The sequence below is a fragment of the Myotis myotis genome, unplaced genomic scaffold (genome assembly GCF_014108235.1).
Source record: "Myotis myotis isolate mMyoMyo1 unplaced genomic scaffold, mMyoMyo1.p scaffold_m19_p_3, whole genome shotgun sequence".
In the NCBI taxonomy this organism is placed as follows: Eukaryota; Metazoa; Chordata; class Mammalia; order Chiroptera; family Vespertilionidae; genus Myotis; species Myotis myotis.
In genome coordinates, this window is record NW_023416335.1 from 163123484 (window position 1) to 163140848 (window position 17365).

At 40.5% G+C, this 17365-nt stretch overlaps 1 pseudogene; it reads right to left on the reverse strand.

The window, feature by feature from the left end:
* Nucleotides 1–16353: 16353 nt before the first annotated feature.
* LOC118650675 lies at nt 16354–17170 on the reverse strand (annotated as a pseudogene).
* Nucleotides 17171–17365: the final 195 nt, after the last annotated feature.

Below are 17365 nucleotides of genomic sequence, written 5' to 3' on the forward strand. Positions count from 1 at the left end.
CTAATATGCTAAGTGTCTGACCGTTTGACCAGTCCCTATGATGTGCACTGACCACTGGGGGCAGACACTCCAACCGGCAGGTTAACTTGCTACTGGGGTCTGGCCGATCGGGACTGGGCGAGATGGGCCAGACACACCCTGGAGCCCTCCCGTGGTCTCTCCCCAGCCATCCAACCTCCTGTGGTCTCTCCCCGGCCCCGATTATGCACCAGTGGGTTCCCTCAGCCTGGCTTTCACCCTCTTGCAACCCGGGACCCCTCGGGTGATGTCGGAGAGCTGGTTTCTGCCCTATCCCCATAGGCCAGGCCGAGGGATCCCGTTGATGGGTGAATCTGTGCACTGGGCCTCTAGTCTTTACAATAAAGAAATATTATGGAAATCACTTTATCAAAAGGATCAAACAGAGCATTAACTACAATGGGACAAACTGACATTGTGTGTTGCCTTTTGATAGAATGCAGTAGGAAGTAGTATCATTGTCAGAAACCTTTACTCTGACAAATTCAGAATGTAGATAATTTTATACGAGAATTGACTTGGGATTTCTATCACTCATAAAAGAAAAAAAAGAAAAAAAAATAAGAAAGGAGACTATTTTAGATTTAAGGACATTGTGGAGACATGAAATACAAATGTAACATGTGGAACCCGGAATAGATCCTGGGGTGAAGATGCGTGGGGGACTATAAAAAACATTTTTGAGACAGGGAAATTTGAATAAAGATTATATTAGATATTATTATTAATAAATCAATGTTAAATTTCTTTAGTGTGATAAAGGTATTGTGATTATGTTCTTGTTCTTAGAAGATACATGCTAAAGTATTGGGGATGAAGTAACATGACATTAGTAATTTACTTGAAATTGTTCAATCAAAAAAAGGGAGGGGGCCAGCTGGCGTGGCTCAGTGGTTGAGCATCAACCTATGAACCAGGAGGTCACTGTTCAAGTTCAGGTCAGAGCACATGCCTGGGTTGCGGGCTTGATCCCAAGTTGGGGGTGTGCAGGGGGCAGCTGAGCAATGATTCTCTCTCATCATTGATGTTTCTATCTTTCTCCTCCTCTTCCTCCCTCTCTGAAATAAAAAAACATATATATATTTAAAAGGAGCAGGGAGTCTGGATGTGTGTATATAGAGAGAAGGAAAGCGTGCAAAACAGGGCAAGATGTTATTTGGAGAATAAAGGTGAGCAATCACAGTACTATCTTTCCACTTTTCTATAGGATTAGAATTTCCAGCTTAAAATAATACTTCAGAAGAATTTGTTAAAAAAAGAAGAATATGGCCGAGACCGGTTTGGCTCAGTGGATAGAGCGTCGGCCTGCGGACTGAGGGGTCCCGGGTTCGGTTCTGGCCGGGGGCGTGTGCCTGGGTTGCGGGCACATCCCCGGTGGGGGATGTGCGGGAGGCGGCTGATCGATGTTTCTCTCCCATCGATGTTTCTGGCTCTCTGTCTCTCTCCTTTCCTCTCTGTAAAAAAATCAATAAAATATATTAAAAAAAAAAAGAAAGAAAAAGAAGAAGACTATGAAGAAGAAGGGGATGATGAGGGAGAAGGAGGAAGGAGGAGGAGGGAAGAGGAGAGTTTGCAAAAATAATACATACTCATACGTAAGTATAATATCAGAATTCATGGTAGCTTTCTTTGCATAGTAGAGCTATGAACAATTTTCTTTCTATTTTTTTCTGTTCTTAGTTTTTAATAACGAGGCTATAATACTTTGATAATTAGAAAAATAAAATTCATTTTTAAAAGAGTATACTTTCAAATTTGAGTATATAAGTAATAAAAGCATTTTGTTCCAGTAAGTTTTTCAGATGAAAATAATGAGATTTGTCCAATAGCATAGTGATTGACATAATGAAAAGGGTCATGTGAACCATGGATGGGGTATAGTAACCAGTTATTGAGCATCTTCAATATATTAACGTCGTATAATAAAATAGGTTAATAATTACAACAGTGCTATAAGTAGGTATTAATAATTGTCTAAATTTTTATAACTACTAAGTTACAGACTGGCATATGAAACAAAGTCTGTCATATATTACAACATCTATACGTAATAGTCTCTTGTGGTAGAGAGACATGTTAAATAACTGAATTCCTATTGGATGAAATAAGTGAACTAAGCTGGGCAAAAAGATAAGAAGTTGCTGGTAGTAGCTCCTGCCTGATTAGAAATGCATACCTAGCCATAGCTGGTTGCTCAGTGGTTTGAGCATCAGCCTGCAGACTGAAGGGTCCCAGGTTCGATTCCAGTCAAGGGCACATGCCTGGGTTGCGGGCTTGATCCCCAGTAGGGGATGTGCAGGAGGCAGCTGATCAATGATTCTCTCTCATCATTGATGTTTCTATCTTTCTCCCTTCTTCCTTCCTCTCTGAAATCAATAAAAATACATTTAAGAAAAAAAAATCATACCCAAAGAGTAATTAGTACATACCTTTGAAGTAGAAAGCAAGACCTTCCCTTCCAGTGCTGCTAAAACATTTTATTTTATTTTTTAAATCCTCACCCAAGGATATTTTTCCATTGATTTTTTTATAGTTTCAGATGTGAGAGAAACTCACCCATTGGTTGCCTCCTGTACACACCTGACTAGGGCCCGGGCAGGGAGGAGCCTGCTACCATAGTAGGTGCCCTTGATAGGAATCAAACCCGGGACCCTTTGGTCTACAGGCTGACGCTCTATCCACTGAGTCAAACAGGCTAGGGCGCTAATACATTTTAGAAGAGTTTCTTAGTACCGATGTCCCGACTTCCCAGGGTTTGACTACGATTTCTTGACTTTTCAATGGTGTGAATGCAATACAGAAACCGTACTTTGAATTTTGGTGTTTTTCTGGGCTAGTGGTATGCCGTATGATACTCTCTTGTGATGCTTGGCAGCAGCATCTCCCAGTCAGCCACCTGATCAGGAGGGTAAAAAGCAACACTCGACAATGTCCTGTGTTGCCAGCGTTTATTTGGATATTGTGTTTTGTGTCTGTGAATTCCATCTTGTCTACAAAAATGCTGTCTGATTCACCTGCTTCTGGCGAGAAGAATAAGAGGAAGGCAGTTACAGTGGGCTTGTCGGGAGGTAACCCCATTGGAAATCGAGGAGCATTGATATTCAGGGCTATCAGGTGACTCTGAACGATACTCAGGTTGTATAAATAGGAAAATATCAATGCATTATGCTGATTGCTATGCAAGCATTACCAGCTAATTCCTTATTAGACCTTGTCAATGGGTAATCAATCTAGGTTCTCTTTCAAGGAAGAACAGTCAATATTCCCTCAGTGTTGCTCACAAATCTATAAAAATCAGTCTTCTACCCCTTGTGTTAAGCCAGTAATGATCCTGAAGGGAATTAGTAGGTGGAAAACTCATGCTTATTTTCAGTGAAATCCTGAAATATGGTTAAAGCAAAGCAAAACAAAGCAGCAACAACAAAAAAACCTGCTTGGTTTTAGCTGGTTAAATGTAAAAAGGAAGAGAAATAATGATTTCTCCTTTCCTGCATGGGTTCCCCAAAGGTCAAGGGAGATGTCAGTGGATTAATAGTAGATACTAATTCAGTGAACTTTTTCCTTTGTTTTGAAAATTCGTTTTATAGATTAGTCATAAAATTTACCCCATATCGGCTTCCTTTTTTTACTCAGAATGCTTTTCAGTCACCTCTTCTTATGGTTAATTCAGAGAGCCCAAGGAACACAAACTTTTAGCACGGGACTCAAGAAAATAAGCTTTAGAAAGTAGGGTATAATGTTGCAAAAGTTGTATTATACATTTCCAAGTAAAAAGTAAATTATTTGGATGTGTCTGCACCACAGTTCTCACTTGACATAGGGGAGGAAGTATTAACATTAAATAGTTTTAATTAGAATTTAAATAGGCAAAACATTTTTTCTCCAAATATTTTTTAAGAACCAGGTAATTCCAAAAAAATAATGTATCATACAAACAAGTGTTTTTAAATAAAATAGTCTAGCCCAGACAATGTGGCTCAGTGGTTGAACATCGACCTATATGAACCAGGAGGTCATGGTTCAATTTCTGGTCAGGGCACATGCCTGGGTTGTGGGCTTGGTCCTCACTGCGGGGTGTATAGGAGGCAGCTAATCAGTGATTCTCTCTCATCATTGATGTTTCTATCTCTCTCTCCCTATCCCTTCCTCTCTGAAATCGATAAAATATATTTTTTAAAAGTCTATTTATTTATTTATTTATTTATTTATTTTTCCTTTATGAGTGCATTTGAACCAAACTGACAACAGTTGCTGGGAAGCAACATCTCAACTTTAAAAGGAAAGAATTTTGATTAATTAAACCAAAGAACAGCTTCCATTTTGATGATAAATTCTTTATTATCTGGTGTGTACATACATAAAGTATATATATTTAAGCTGAATATTTAATACAAACTCTAGGGAAGTATTACAATTGAAAAATTATGATTATAAAGTAAAATAATCAAGATACATCAAGGATGCATGTGATTCCGTGCCAAATTTACAATCAACCACATATCTACAGTGTCACAGTCTTTTTATTCCCCCAAAAGTTTCCACATAAGAACTCAAAAGTGGGCAATAACTTGCCCAAAGAATACACTATTTTCATTATGTAGAACATGGGACGGGACATTATGAAAAATATAGCTTCTTCAGAATATTTTCATGGAGTTGCTAGTAAGACAACAGAGCCTAAGGCGACAAGGACCTGTCCAAGTAGACTGTTTATGTTGAATATGCTTTTATTCCTTGCCCGGTTTAGGTGATGGGTCAGCCATGTTTTGTAGAAGAATGGCGAACAATAGACACCAGGAAAATTTTTTCGGCCACAGCCATATCCGTAACTGGTAATTCCCATAACAAAAAATTGTTTATGTTCTGGGACGTAGCACATTAATGGTCCACCACTATCACCCTATTAAAAAAGTCCCAAAAGAGTGTTAGTTACTTCTAGTAGTCCTTATATAATAGTAAAGCTGGAGTAAATTAACCACATTAAACATACTTTGTATAAATATACATTTTCAATATACCTCTAATTAAGATCAATAGATTTTCAGTTTTATAGTCTAACTCAAACAGGAATTCAGTTACATCCAGTCTGGTAGTATAAATACCTACCAGACCGCTGTACCGATTTTTAGGTAATTTCCACACAAAGGTGGAATATTGGTGCTAGATGAAAGGTAGATGAAAGGTAGACCTATTTTCTACAATGTCTCCAAGTTCCATCTTATTCTAACCACTTGTTTGCATGTAACTAAGATTTTTCTATATCATGTTGGTTTTTTCTCTTTAATGCTCAGGAGCCCAGGTATAGGGGACAGTTAGGTTCAGGGCCTCAGGTCTGGTAGACTTAAGATATATGAAGGAGTCTTTTAGGTGTGTGGTTTGATAGCTAGAGGGGTGAACTGAATCTTGCAAGAAATGGCATCTTTCTAAGTGTTGACATTGGCTGGTGCACGATATTAGGAATACATGGCTAATCCCCTCTATAGTATCCCAAATAACAAATCTCCCTCGGAGCTCATACAAGACTGTCCATGTAACAACTGAAACGCCATTACTAAGGATGTTAATCACTCAAAGCAACAAGGACATTGAGCTAACTGTTACAGTGCCTAAGAGTTAAAGACTATTTCTAAAATGTTTTCAAATTCTCTATATGTGGTAGGCATTGAATAATAATATTTTTTAACAATGGAAATGTTTTGCTTATGAATGCAATTAAATTAGATTGGACTCATTATTATTTTACTCAGCAAGGTTTTAAATATATGTTTAAATATAAATATATCAATATATGTATTTTAAGGAGAGGAAAGAGAGGGACAGAGAGATTGAATCATTGAGGACAGAGAAATATTGATCGCCCGCCTCCTCCTGGGGATCAAGCCTGCAATCCAGGCATGTGCCCTGACCAGGAATCCAACTGGTCACCTCTTGGTTCATGGGTCGACACTCAACCACTGAGCAACACCAGCCGGGCTCAGCAAGGTTTTTAAGGAAAAGGACTCAGGATGGATAAACCCTGGATTTCTAGAAATAAGAATGAGCAGGAAAAGATCAGAGCGTGGGTTATTGCTTAGGGATGAAGTGCTGATGGATTTAGAAGTACTGAAGAAAAGAGGAATAAAGAAAGTCAAAACAAAAAATAGATAAATTGGACTTCATAAAAAAATAAAAACCGTTTGCGCTACAAATGATAACATCAGGGAAGTGAAAAGACAGTCCACAGAATGAGAGGAAATTGTATCCATGATATATAAAGAATTTTTACGACTCAATAATTAAAAGGTAAATAACTCAGTTTAAAAATGGGCGAAGGATCTGAGTAGACATTTCTCCCAAGAAAGTATGCAAATGGCTAATAAGCACATGCAATGATGCCCAACACTATTAGTCATTAGGGCAATGCAAATTAAAATCGAAATGAGATACCACTTCACACAAGGATGGTGGTAATAAAACGGACAGACAAGCCCTAGCCATTTGGATCAGTAGACAGAGCCTCAGCCTGCAGACTGAAGGGTTGCAGGCTTGATCCCCGGCCCTGGGGCCCTGGGACCCTGGGGCCCAGGTTGGGCGTGTGCGGGAGGCAACCAATTGATGTGTCTCTCTCAGGTGGATGTTTCTCTCTTTCTGTCTCTCCCTCCCTTCCACTCTCTCTAGAAATCAATGGAAAAATATCCTTGGGTGAGGATTAAAAACAAAACAGACAGACAATAAGTGCTGACAAAGATGTGGAGAAATTGAAACCTTTATATTTTACTGGTAAGAATGCAAACCGGTGCAGCCACTTTGGAATATAGTTTGTCAATTCTTCAATATGTCAAACATTCACTCAGGAATTCCACCCGTAGATGAAATTGCAAGAGAAAGTAAAACATACCAACACAAAAAACATATACAGAAACATTTATAGCAACATTATTCAGAATAGCTAAAAAGTGGAAATAGCTCAAATGTCCACCAGCTAATGAATGACTAAATAAATGTGGCCCAGCCCAGCTGGCATGGCTCGGTGGTTGAGCATCAACCTATAAACCAGGAGGTCATGATTTGATTCCCGGTCAGGGCACATGCCCAGGTTGCAGGCTCAATCCCCAGTGTGGGGAGTGCAGGGGGCAGCCAATCAATGATACTCTCTCATTATTGATGTTTCTCTCCCTCTACCTTCCTCTCTGAAATCAATAAAAATATAAAATAAAATAAAATATGGCTTATTCATACAATGGTACATTATTTGGCAATAAAATGAATAAAGTATTAATATATGTGACAATGTGGTTGAGCCTGGAAAACATGCTAAGTGAAGGGAGTCAGTCACAAAAGACCACATGTTGAATGATACCATTCATATGAAATTCCCAGAATAGGCAAATCTTTAAAGATTAGTAGTTGCCTAAGGCTGGGGGTGGGTGGGATGAGAATGGAGAGTGACTCATAATGAGTGGAGGTTTCTTTTTTGGGCTGACAAACATGTTCTAAAATTAGATTATGGTGACGGTTGCACTACTCTGTAAATATACTAAAAACCTATTGAGTTGTACACTCTAAATGGGTGAATTGTGTATATGTAAATTGTACCTCAATAAAGGTGGTATTGGGAAAGAAAGGAAGAAAGATTCAGCGTAAATCAGGAAAGTAAGGATTTGGGTTGAGAAAAAAAGAACTTAGTACTTTTTTAAAGAAATTTTTAAAAATATATATTTGTATTGATTTCAGAGAGGAAGGGAGAGGGAGAGAGAAACAGAAACATCAATGATGAGAGAAAATCGTTGATTGGCTGCCTCCTGCACACCCTACACTGGGGATTGAGCCAGTAACCCGGGCATGTGCTCTGACTGGGAATCAAACTGTGAACTCCTGGTTCATAGGTTGATGCTAAACCACTGAGCCACATCAGCTAGGCTAAAAGATTTTTTGAGAGGAATGGAGAGAGAAAAATACTGATGGACTGCCTCCTGCATACCCCATACCGGGACCCAAAACCATGTGTCCTGATGAACCTGAAACCCCTCCATGTCTGGCAGGATACCCAACTGAGCCATACCGCCCACGGCAAAAATTGATAATTAAGACATCACCAGCCTTGGCTGGGTAGCTCAGTTGGTTAGAGCATTGTCCCAATAAGCCAAGGTTGTAGGTTCAAACCCAGGTCATGGCACATACAAGAATCAACCAATGAATGCATAATAAGTAGAACAACAAGTCATTGTTTTTCCCTCTCTGTGTGTCTCTCTGTATCTTCTTTCCTCTCTCTAAAATTATTAAAAAAAAAAAAAAAGGCTTTACCAGAAAGTAATCAAAGGCCTTGTTCAAGTTCCCTCTGGCTTTAGAAAATATCTCTAAGGAAAATTATTTGGTCTTACCCTGCAAGTATCAAAAATTCCATCTTCATCACCTGCACAAAATGAAGTTATAGGAATTATATTCCCATAACCCTTATCAGAATTACAAACTTTTCGAGAAATATAATGCACTTGTGCTTCCTGTAACATTCTTGTAGAATTACCTATTGACAAACAAACAAACAAAAAGCACCAATAAGTGATTTTGGAGAGCAGGCATTTTGACAGTGATATAAATTTTCATGTTGAATAGGTTTTCTTTCCAAAGTGACTGATTCAACAATAATGTAAAACTAGAGGCCCGGTGCACAAATTCATGTGTGGGCGGGGTCCAGTCCACCCACCCGATCGGGCCAATCAGCTGGACTGGCCAGGGGGAGGGGCCGCGGGTGGTTGGCCAACTGGCCCTGCCCCTTGGTCGAACTCCTGGTTGAACTCCTGGTCGAACTCCCGGTCGAGGGGACAATTTGCATATTAGCCTTTTATTATACAGTGGGGCCTTGACTTATGAGTTTAATTCGTTCCGTGACAGAGCTCGTAACTCAAATTACTCGTATGTCAAATCAAAAAGTGAACGAGTGAGACACGTGATGCTGGGCTGATGTTGTGGTGTTCACTGTGACGTTCGCTGCGCCAAGTAGCAGTGGGGTATCTGAAGCTGGCTCATAACCCGAATTTTAGCTTGCAACTCAAAGCAAAAAATCGGCCGAGAGACGGCTCATATCTCGAAAAACTAGTTAGTCGGGACACTCGTAAGTCAAGGCCCCACTGTATAGGATTGTATCAATGTATGTATGTATGTATGTATGCCTAGGAAGACTGTGGAAGAACATTCACCAAAATGTTAATGACCATTATCTCTAGACTAGAGGCCTGGTGCACGAAATTCATGCAGGTGTGGGGGGGGGGTCCCTCAGCCCAGCTTGCACTTTCTCCAATCTGGGACCCCTCAAGGGATGTCCGACTGCCCGTTTAGGCCCGATTCCCTGGTGGGATCGGGCCTAAATGGGCAGTCGGAGATCCCTCTCACAATCCAGGACTGCAGCCTCCCAACCACTCGCCTGCCTGCCTGCCTGATTGCCCTTAACTGCTTCTTCCTGCCAGCCTGATCGATGCCTAACTGCTCCTCTGCTGGCCTGATTGCCCCTAACTGCCCTCCCATGCCGGCCTGGTCACCCCTAACTGCCCTCCCCTGCCAGCCTGGTCACCCCCAACTGCCCTCCCCTGCAGGCCTGATTCCCCCCAACTGCCCTTCCCTGCAGGCCTGGGTCCCCCCCCCCCCCAACTGTCCTCCCCTGATGGCCTGGTCACCCCTAACTGCCCTACCCAGCAGGCATGATCGTCTCCAACTGCCCTCCCCTGCCAGCCATCTTGTGATGGCCATCTTGTGTGTTGGAGTGATGGTCAATTTGCATATTACTTTTTATTAGATAGGATAGTAGGAATTTCAGGTTATTTTTGCTGTCTTTGCTCTCGTGTATTCCTGAAGGTCTTACAATAGGATCTATCAATTTTACAAAGTAAAGCTATTGTCAAGGACTAAAGACATAAAGTCTGAGGCCAATCTTTCTTCTGTTGTAAGTTGTGAATACTTTTATTTAATTTTACAATGATACTAAGTATTGAAGGATGGTGCACAGGAAAATAAAATAGATTTTAATTTACGTACTCCCCTAACTTCTCCGCTCATTCCAGAACATGAAGTGGTTCTTTGCTACACAAGAAAATAGGAAAATACAGGACAACACACCAAGAACATAAAGGACAGATTGTGGAAAGATTTATCTGTAGAAAAGCTGCTGTAACAGCAGCACCGGATCCTACCAGCCCATCTCGGAGGTGCAGCTGTCCCCTGCAGGAGCGGGGTGTTTTGTGTGCCCCGCATTCTCCTTCAGCTTTCCTGGTAATGGACTTTGTCCCCTTGACTGCAGGTGGGCAGCTGTTCCATTCACAGCATTCCACTCTGCTGGTGACACTGATTGGTCTGGACTTCACTATATTTAGTACAAGGGTGACCAACTGGAATCCTTATCCAGCTATTTTTTTTTTTAACCAGGGCTGCTGGAGAAGAACGTTTCACCCTAGTCACATGACTGTTTCGCTATAAATCTAAAGCAGCCTAACTCTCTAGTTCCAGCCTTTTGAGGACAGGCAGCCTGGGGAACTACAGTCAACATACAGAGAGAATAGGAGTTGGAAACAGAAATAAAATATATCCCAGAGCATTCAGATTACTGGGTTGAGGCTTCCTGGAAGCTGGCCACATTTCTGCCCTTTATTTAAAAATAATTTCCAGTAATACTGGCTGCATATAAAGAATACATGTAACATGTAAGTGATAACATGTAATAATAAAATGAGCACCTGGGAACCTACCACCCAATTTATGAACCTGGTGCAGTGATATTAAAAAACAAACAAGAGATTTCAAAGTGAATATAAGAGGGAGCCCAGAAACAGATGCCTGGACTTTGTTCTATTCCACTGGTCACTGAGAATTTCCTTGCACAAATACAGCACTAACTCATTACTACAGCTTTAGAACAGTTTTCTTCCACAGGATTGTGTTGGCTATTCTTGGTTCTTTTAGAATGAGCTTTATAATTGTCTCAAAACTCATTAAGGTTTATCATTCCCTGGGTGGGTTTTTTTTTTTTCCAGTTTTACAGACAGAATTGACATCTTTATGATACTCAGCTTCCTATTCAAGAATAAAGTATTTCATTCCATTTACTTGGGTATTTTTAATGTCTTTTAAAAATTGTTTAGGTTTTTTTTTTTTCCATAAAAGGCCTGCAATCTTTTGTTGGATTTGTTTTTACCTACCTAATTATTTTGGTATTTTTGTAAATGTTAATGTCGCTTCACTTTTCCAACATTAAAATGAAAATTTTAATCATAAAGCAAAGATAAAAGAATTTCTCAGTGAACAGTCACATGCCCACCTCCTAGTTTCTTTAATCTATAGTTGTTTCTGCAACTTTTATTTAGCTATTATTTTAAAATTATAGAAAAGTAGCAAGAATTGTATAAAGAACTGTTAAATACCCTTTACTGAGATTCACCAGTTGTTTTTTCTCACATTTGCATTATTTGCACTCTGTGTGTTTATAATTTTTTGAATCATTTGAGGGTGAATGGCAACGATTGTTTTAGAGTGCATTAGTTAAGAAAAGGACATGCCCTTATTAACCATAGTACTTTTATCAAGATCAGGAAATTTAACGCTGGAAGTACTATTATTCAGTTCGCATTTAATCTCAGGTATTTTATCTATTTTCCAGCTATCTATCTGTTATAGATTTATAGTCTAATTTTATTATAGTTTAATTTGAACCATTGACCCACTTGTATATTTGCCTATTCTGGACATTTTCTCATATAAATGGAATTATATAATAAATGGGCCTTTGTGTCTGGTTTATTTTACTTAGTATAATGTTTTAGCATGTATCAGTACTTCATTTATTTTTATGGCTGGATAATATTGTCTGAATATACAATTTGTTTATTCATCAGTGATGGACATTTACATTTTTTCATTTTTTTGGTAGTATGAATAATGTTGCTATGAATAGCTGAGTATGGGTTTTTGTGTGAACATGTTTTCATTTCTCTTGGGTATATCCTTACATGTGAAATTGCTGAGTTGTATGGTAATTGTATGTCTAAATTTTTTTAAAAATATATTTTATTGATTTTTTACAGAGAGGAAGGGAGAAGGATAAAGAGTTAGAAACATCGATGAGAGAGAAACATCGATCAGCTGCCTCCTGCACACTCCCCACTGGGGATGTGTCCACAACCAACGTACATGCCCTTGACTGGAATCAAACCGGGGACCCTTCAGTCCACAGGCCGACTCTCTATCCACTGAGCCAAACCGGTCAGGCTATATGTCAAAATTTTTGAGGAACTGCCAAACTGTATTCCAATGCAGCTGTATCATTTTATATTCCCACTAGCAATGTATGAGGGTTCTAATTTTTCATATCCTTGCCAACACTTGCTACTGCCTAAATTTTTAATTTTTTTTTTTTATTTCAGAGAGAAAGGGAGAGGGAGAGAGACAGAAACATCAATAATGAGAATCACTGATTGGTTGCCTCCTGCACACCCTCTACTGGGGATCGAGCCTGCAACCTTGGCATGTGCCCTTGACTGGGAATCAAGCCAGATGACTTCCTGGTTCATAGGTCGATGCTCAACCACTGAGCCAACCAACCAGGTGCAACATAAATTTACATTAAGTGAATTATATCAAGTGAATGATGTTATAAATATCCAAATGGTCCTTGGCAAAAAAAAAGTTTCCCCACCCCTGTTTTAAAGTCTATTTTTATCTGATATATATATTGCTTGTTTGTTTCCATTTGCAGAAATATCTTTTTCCTTTACTTTCCGTGTCTTTTGATCTGAAGTGGGTCTGTTGTAGGCAGCATGTGTATGGGTCTTATTTTTTTATTTATTCAGCTAACTTATGTCCTTTTATTGGAACATTTAATCAATTTACATTGATTGTTACCATTTTATAATTCATATTTTTTACCTTTTCTTTAAGTCCCTGTAATATTTTTTGTAATACTCACTTGGTAGTGGTGAACTTTAGCTTTTTATGGTCTGGGAAGCTCTTTATCTCTCCTGCGATTCTAAATGATAGCCTTTATTTTCCTTAGATTCTAAAAGACTGCTGGGTAGAGTAATCTTGTTTGTAGGTACTTGATTTTCATCACTTTGAATATTTCGTGCCAGTCCCTTCTTGCCGCAGTTTCTGTTGAGATATCATTTGACTGTCTAATCATTGGTTCTCAACCTTCTGGCCCTTTAAAACAGTTCCTCATGTTGTGACCCCCAACCGTAAAATTATTTTCATTGCTACTTCATAACTGTAATTTTGCTACTGTTTGAATCATAATGTAAATATCTGACATGCAGGATGGTCTTAGGCGACCCCTGTGAAAGGGTTGTTCGCCTGCCAAAGGGGTCGCGACCCACAGGTTGAGAACCGCTGGATGAGAACTTCCTTGTAGGAAACTGCTTTTCTTGTGCAGCTTTTAAGATTCTCTGTTTGTCTTTAACCTTTGGAATTTTAATTATGGTGTTTTGTGTGGGTCTCTTTGGATTCATCTTGTTTCAGGCTGTGCATGCCCTGGAGTTGTATGTTTATTTTCTTAACCAGATTAGGGAAGTTTTCAGTCATTATTTCTTCAAATAGATTTTCAATGCCTTGCTCTCTCCTCTCCTTCTGGTATCCTTATGATGTAAATGTTATTACACTTGTTTTCCCAGAGGTCTCTTAAACTATTCCCATTTTTCTTTTTTTGCTGTTCTGATTGGGAGTTTCTGCTAACTTGTCTTCCAAATTGCTGATTCAAACCTGTCTGTTGATCCTCTCTAGTGAATTTTTCATTTATTGTATTCTTCATTTCTGATTTTTTAAAAATGGTTTCCATCTCTTTGTGTAAATTCTCACTGAGTTCATCTAGTCTTCTTTTAAGTTCATTAAATATCCTTATATCCAGTGTTTTGAACTCTGTACCTCATAGTGTTTTGACTCTATTTCATTTTACTCTTTTTTAAAATATATTTTTATTGATTTCAGGGAGGAAGAGACAGAGAGAGAGATAAAAACATAAATGATGAGAGGGAATCAACTGCCTCTTGCATCCCCCTACTGAAGATTGAGCCCATAACCCAGGCATGTACCTTTACTGGGAATTGAACCATGACCTCCTGGTTCATAGGTCAATGGTCAACCACTGAGCATACGGCCAGACTCATTTCATTCTTTTTTAAAAAATATATTTTTATTGATTTGATTTTTTTAAATTCTTATTTTTTAAAATATATTTTATTGATTTCAGAGAGGAAAGGAGAGGGAGAGATAGAAACATCAATGATGAGAAAGAACCACTGATCAGCTGCTTCCTGCACACCCCCTACTGGGGATTGAGCCCACAAGCCAGGCATATGCCCTTGGCCGTAATTGAACCTGGGACCTTTCAGTCCACAAGCCGATGCTCTATCCACTGAGCCAAACCAGCTAGGGCTATTTTTATTGATTTTAGAGAGGAAGGGAGAGGGAGGGAGAGATAGAAACATCAGTGATGTGAGAGAATTATTGATTGGCTGCCTCCTGCATGCCTCCTACTGGGAATCGAACCCATAACCGAGGCACTTGCCCTTGACCAGAATCAAACCTAGGACTCTTCAGTCCACAGGCTGACAGTCTAACCACTGAGCCAAATCAGCTAGGGATCATTTCATTCTTTTTCTAGAATTTTCCCTGTTCTTTCATTTGGGACATGTTTCTTTGTCTCCTCATTTTGGCTGTCTCCCTGTGTTTGTTTCTATATATTAGGTAGATCTGCTATGGCTCCCGGTCTTGGCTGGGTGGGCTTATGTAGCAGGTGGGACCCAGAGGGCACAGTCCCTCTGGTCTTCTGAGCTAATTGCTATAGGTAGTCAATCCCCTGTGTGTGTTGTGTGTGCCCTCCTGTTGTACTTGAGCCTTGATTGCTGTTGGCCATAACTACAACAGAGAAGTTGTTGGGTGAGAGCTGATGCCATAAAGTACGATTTGCTGTATTGGGAGTCTTGTGCCTGCTGAGTCTAACCTTTGGGTTTGTCGTTTGCAGAGCTAATTGGGTGGTGGTGTGGTGTGATCTGAAGCCAATCACTGGGTGTGTTGGTTCTGGGGGCTCTTGAGAGGGGCGCTAATGCAGGTTCAGTTCAGTCTCTGACTGTGCCCATCTTGGGGCCACCTGGTAGCAACTACAAAGTAATCTGTGGTTGGTAGATTCCTGTGCTGGGCCTGGAGGCGCCTGGGGGAGGCTATTCTATGAACCAAGACAGGCTGCCAGGCAGGGGCTGCTTTGCAAGAGCCTACTGAAGCCAGCTACTTCTTATTTGAGGTTTGTGGATCTTTCAGATTTGGGGGAAGTCCTCAGCCCAAGCCAAGGCTGGTTGTTTGTGAGGAACAGCTACTGGAAGAGGTTCAAGCCTGTGCCTGTTTTTTTGGGGGGGAGGTTCTCAGGTAATCAGCAGGTGGGCCAAACAAGGTTAGCTAGTTTTACGGAGACTCAGATTTGGCACCTTGACTGTGCCTGCAGGCTGTGTGTGTGGAGGGCCCAACAAAGGGTCAATAAGTCCTGCCAGTACTTCTGTCTAGGCCAGAGCTGCTCCTCTAGCCTTTGCCTTGAAGCCAGACGATTCAGTTCCTCCCCGTATATCCCTGATGCTTATCAAGATGCTTATCAAGATGCTGCCCAGCTCTAGCTGGTTTGGCTCAGTGGATAGAGTGTCAGCCTGCGAACTAAAGGGTCCCAGGTTTGATTTCGATCAAGGGCACATGCCCAGGTTGCTGGCTTGATCCTTAATTGGGGATAGGCAGGAGGTGGCTGATCAATGAGTCTCTCTCATCATTGATGTTTCTATCTCTTGCTCCCTCTCCCTTCCTCTCTGAAATAAATAAAAATATATCCTATATAATAAAAGTGTAGTATGCAAATTGTCCCCTTGACCAGAGTTCTTCCAGGAGTTCAACCAGGAGGCAGGCTGGCCGGGGGAAGGGAGGGAGCACCTGGCTGGCAGCCAGCAGCCACTAGGAGCCCTACCAGTGCATGAATTTTGTGCACTGGGCCTCTAGTATATGATAAAGATGCTGCCCCAGCACTGGAGCTCAGAGTGAGTGAGTCTGTCAGCCAGCAAGTCCTTGTGTTGGCCCTTTAAGAGAAACAGCTGGAACTCACACAGCTTTCGGTCTCATCTGGACAGAATTCCTGTTGATTTTCACAGCCAAAGTTGTGAGGACTCCTCTTCTAAGCATTGGTGGTCTGGGCTAGGAAACTGGGTATGGGGCTGGGATCCTGCCCTCTCCTCAGGGGGGACCTCTGCAGGCTACATATCCCTCCTGATCCTTTTATTGTAAATATTTTATTATTATACTGCTTAACAGTGGAATAAATTAATATTTATGGTTAGCATATGTATGAACATTATGAAGGTGGTGGTTTAGATTAAATTGCAGGACTTTTTAAAGCATCCCCTCCCTTTTTTTCTTTCAGAATATAGTAGTCCTTAAGGATCAATCAATTTTTGGTGGTTTCTTCAAGCAAGTCTTTTGCTTCATTTATTTTGGTTGTTAAGTATGAAGACCCATCTTAATCTGGGTGATTTTCCTATAAGCTGTTTTAATCTTGGCCTTGCCAGCAGATGAGTTTATATCCCAAAATAAGACTAGCTTCTCACCCACACATTTTCTGTTCAAATCCTCCTTTACAGTAGGATGAAAGGTTAGGGGTTGAAATCTTCTTTGCGGTCTGTGATTGTTTTAGAAGTTTCCAGATCTGATATACATAGTAACCTGCAAATGCAAAAGCTGAAACACCTTGTCCTAAAGCTACCAAGCTTCTTGCCAGTCCCTGGTCAATTTCCATGTCTGGCCATTTGGTTGAGGGCAGCGAGGATTCAGTATAGTGCAGGCCCTTGCCCACAGGGGCAACGTCAGCAAGGGCAGCCGTGGCAATGCAGTGAGGAAGGTGCTGTGTGCATTGGCACTGCCTACATGACAGACGCAGGGACAAACTATCTCTCCCGATTCTAAACCATCACACCACGGGTGTACGATCTGCCCATTCCGTGTCTCTGCCCCTCCTACCAGTCTTGACATGGTTTCTTCTTTATGTCCTTGTTAAAGAAGTTATGTTCAGCTAGTCTTCAGGTGGTTCTCAAGGGTGGTGGTCCTATAATTTAGTTGTAATTTTGATGTGATTGTGGGAGAAGGCGAGCACAGTGTTAACCTACTCCATCATCTTGACCAGAAGTTCATTCCAGCTTTCTTTTGATTAATGTTGCTATGGCGTAGCTTTTCCTATCCTGTTGCTTTGAGCATACCTCTATCATGTTTGAAGTGTACTATGTATACCTAGTATATGAACCATTTGCTGGATCAAGAGTCTGACTCAGTTTTAGAATATAGTCCTAGAGCTCCAGCTTTATGAGTCTCC